Genomic DNA, 4,542 nt, shown 5'->3' on the forward strand with positions numbered 1-4,542 from the left:
TTTCTTAGAACCTGTCCTTCTTCATCTTCCTCCTCAGCAAGATTTGGCACTGGGGCCTTGTTCTTCTCAGCAGCTGGAATACTCCTGGTATTCCTCTTTGGAACAGACTTGGCCTTGGGGGCAGCTTTGGGTGCTTCCTTGGGCTTAGATGTTGCAGCCCCTGATGTGATTGCATCTCCCATAAGCTTAGGTGCCTTTGGTGCTGGTTCAGTAAGCTCTTCCTCTTCCATCATGGAAGGTTGCCCAAAAACTCTAGCCATGGTCTTCTTGACCCTTTCCTTCCTCTTCTTGCTTTCATCAGCTGGCTCTTTAGGATCAGGATTTTCAGGCAGTTGAGTTGATGCTCTGGCCTTGGGCATAGGTTGCCTTCTTGCAGGCCTTTTAATCTTCATGCCTGGCTTTATATCCTTTGCTGAGCCATATTCCTTCTTGAGCACCACTTTCTTGGAAGTAGCCTCATCTTCCTCAGCCTTGTAATCTTCATCCTCTGAATCTGAAGTTCTTTTCCTCCTTTGCCTACTTGCAGCCTTAGGCAAATTTCTTGGAGTACTTCTGCTCCCTTCATCTGAAGTTGAGGGACTAGTGCCCTCACTCAAGTCCATCTTCTCTCCTAACCTATTCTAACTGTCGCTTTGATCAAACATACTGCAAAAGCTGACTGCTGGCCCTGTGAAGAGTTATAGATGAGATAGAAAAGATGAGCATCACAAAATGCAGAAGTTTTTGCAAAAGAATGACTCAAAAGTTCAGTATTAGTTTTCCACAGAAAGCATTTCAGATCCAGCGATTTTCAAACTCGGTGATACCAAAGCAGTTTTGGAACCTAAACTGATGATCTCGGTTGGACCGAGTTTCAGTTCGATGGTACCAAGACTGCTAGGGTTTCACAGAATCCTCAAATCGGTTGCACCGATTAGTAATTCTTGGTCAGACCGAGAGTCACTAGTGCAATGGCATAAGCCAAATCGGTGAGACCGGGTTTTTCAACTCAGTGGGACCGAGATGGTTTCGGCGGAAACCTAAACCTAAAAATTTGAATCACATCTAATCTATGAACTAATTTGGCTAGATATAAGGGTTTCAATCGTGGCAAGAATCAATATGAAAACAATGTGCTAGGAATCAGACATGGATAGCACAAAGATCAAGTACATACCCTAACTTGGTGGTGGACTTGCTACGGCGCCAACGGCGGGGACGAAATCCATTGACGGTGGCGAAGACCAGCGACAGGAGGCTGCTGGCGATGAGGAGACGATCCGGAGACCACGATGGCAGAGCGAGCTGTTGCGCAGGCGAAGGGTTTCGGAGAAATTTCCAAAATTTTGCCTGTGGCTATATATATTGCTCGACCCTGTCGGTGTGACCGAGTGGAACAACTCGGTGGCACCGAGATGCATAACTGCGTTCAGTTACAGCAAATCGGTGAGACCAAAAAGTTCAAATCGGTTGCACCGAGATTGAAAACTCAGATCAACTTGATGATCTCGGTAGGACCGAAATGGAAGGATCGGTCAGACCAAGAATCACTAAGAGGTTTTGGAAGTTTAAGTCTATGACGAATCGGGGACTCCGAGTGCTCCTCACACAGAGTGGTTCGAATCTGACTTGATCAAATTTTGTGATGTAGCATGAATAGAGTTTGAGACGAGAAAAGCATAGATAGCTAAAGAAGGTTCTTAGGCATTCTTGTCCATCCACTTGTCACAAAGAAAAGAATCCAAACAATCAAAACAATAAGTGGATGTCCTTGAATGAGTAAAATATGCACCAACATGCTCACACAATAAGATGGCAATTGAACTATGTGGCAAAGCATGCACAACCAATTCTAGCATCTATCAAACAATTGGCGATGACTAGGTCATCTATATATGAGTATATTGACTTAGGAGTCAAATGAGAACATTTGATCATAGGTCATACTCATCGTTTAAGCTCAAGTGGGGTTACCACTTTTACATAATGCATTAATGTGTTCACACCATTAGAGTTGCTTTGACTCAATTCTTAGAGTTAAGCTCCCCCTAGATGTGAGATCCCCCCTTGGAGGGATGAACTAACCTTGGGTTTTGTCAATGATGACTTCATGTAGGTGTTGAAGATGTAGATGCTCAATGTTGATGTAGATCATTTGGAGCAATCCTTTGGAGTGAGTTGCACTTTCAACTTACTTACATGGGTTAGTCCCACAAGGAACAAACAAGAATATCCATAGACATAGAGTGATGCACACACAAGATGATGTCCATGAAAACATTAGGTTACCTTGTCCCTTGCCTTACCAACATGAGGGTTTGTGACTCCTTGAACTAGTGCAAGATGTGAAAGTTGATTGCACTTGTCCTTGCCAAAATGATATGAGTGAAGAATGTTGGCGGAGTCACCCTCAAGAACTCTCTAGTTCTTCTTCGTCGGGATCCACGTCATCTTGATGGGAATCCTTGGAGTTGTAGTTGTACTTGATGAAGTAGAACTTGACATAGTCTTGGGGAACCACTTGAACGAGGCTTTAGGTGCTTCTTCAAATGCATCAATCTCTTCTTGAAGCTTGTCCTTGCCTTTGTTCTTGTGGTCTTGTGGTGGAAGATCATCTTGAGCTTGTGTCCCCTTGAAGGAAGTAGGATCATACTTCTCTTGTTGAGGAACAAACTTTGTCTTGGGGTATTGATCTTCTTCCCACTCAACTCCATTAGCGTTGAACTTTCGTTCAAAACCAACACCTTGATTCTTCCGGTGCCTTCCTTGCTTGCGTACAATTTCCTCGAATTGCTTACTCCCGGCAAGGCTCTTGTAAACACCTTTCTCTATAATTCCCTTCAATAAACTATTTTCTTGCTCAAGTGTAACTTGGCTAAGAGAATCATTAGTGGAATCAAGAGAACTACTAGAAGCAACAATATTGGATTTAACATTATTATTGTTACTACTAGAGGAAGTATCTTTCTTGTACTTGTTACTAGACTTGACTTGAGGCATGTAAGTAGATAAGAGTAAACGATTGGCAATGTAAGAAGAACTTTTCTTGCGGAGATCATCATTGATTGCCTTTAAGAACTCATGCTCTTGCTCAAGATTGAGCTTTTCAAAACGTAACTTCTCATGAGCCCTTAAAAGTTCTCGATGATCTTCGAAGATAGTTTCATGAGCCAACTTAAGAGTGTTTAGTTCTTCAGTTAGAAACTTAATTTTCTCCTTATCATTGTCATTCGTTTGATTAGTTGATGTTTCATCATAGTATTCATCACTAGAGTTGTCAACAAGTAAATCATCATCCACAAGCAAGTCATCTTCATCACTATTGAAATCAACATACTCAGGATGTGTTACCTTTGGACCTTTGGCCATGAAGCATCTTCCAATTCCTTCATTTGGTGAATCAAATATGTCGTAGGAGTTGGTTGACACAAGTGCTAGATCGGCAACACCTTCATCTTGAGTATGTTCGGAGTAGGAGTGATAGCTTCTCTCGGAGTGATTGTCGGAGTCGGAGCTGGAAACCCATTCACCAACATGAGCTTGATGTCTTTGTTTTGTGTAGCTCCTTGATGACTTGTCCTTCCTTTCTGAATCCTTGCTTCTCCGTGAGGGTCTTCGTTCATAACGATCATCTCTACTCCTCCTCTCTCTTGGTGGTGATTCTTCTCTTTTGCTCCTTCTTCTTGGAGAATCTTCTCTTCTTTTGTAGGGTGTCGTACACTCATTGGAGTAGTGTCCGGGTCTCCCACAATTGTAGCAATTGCGCTCTCGACTAGAAGATCTCTTGTCATTGTAAGACCTTGACTTGGAGCTTCTTTCTTTGCTTTTACTCTTGTAGAATTTGTTGAAGTTCTTCACCATTAAGCTCAATTCTTCATTGAAGGTTTGTTTCTCACTTGATGATGTGGGGGCTTCACTTGAGGCTTTGTAAGCACCACTTGACTTGTTGTGAAGTTCCTCCTTATCCTTGAGTGACATCTCATGAGCAACAATCCTTCCAATGACTTCCGTTGGCTTGAGATCTTTGTAGTTTGGCATCATTTGGATCAATGTGCACACGGTATCATACTTTCCGTCCAATGCTCTTAGGATTTTCTTGATGATGAATTTGTCGGTCATCTCTTCACTCCCTAAGCCGGCAATCTCATTTGTGATAAGAGCAAGCCTAGAGCACATTTCAGCGACACCTTCACCATCCTTCATTTTGAACTTGTCAAGCTGACTTTGGAGCACATCCAACTTGGATTCCTTGACGGACTCGGTACCTTCGTGCATATCAATCAAAGTATCCCAAATTTCCTTTGCATTCTCAAGACGGCTGATTTTCTTGAATTCTTCGGGGCACAATCCGTTGAAGATGATGTCACATGCTTGAGCGTTGTATTGCAGCATCTTCAATTCTTCCGCATTAGCTTCACGGTTCGGTTCTCTCCCATCGAAGAATTCACCTTGCAAGCCAATACAAATAATTGCCCAAACGGCGGGGTTATGTCCAAGAATATGCATTTTCATCTTATGCTTCCAACTAGCAAAATTAGTACCATCAAAGTAAGGACCTCTACG

The sequence above is a fragment of the Triticum dicoccoides genome, chromosome 2B, assembly GCF_002162155.2.
Source record: "Triticum dicoccoides isolate Atlit2015 ecotype Zavitan chromosome 2B, WEW_v2.0, whole genome shotgun sequence".
Classification (NCBI taxonomy): domain Eukaryota; kingdom Viridiplantae; phylum Streptophyta; class Magnoliopsida; order Poales; family Poaceae; genus Triticum; species Triticum dicoccoides.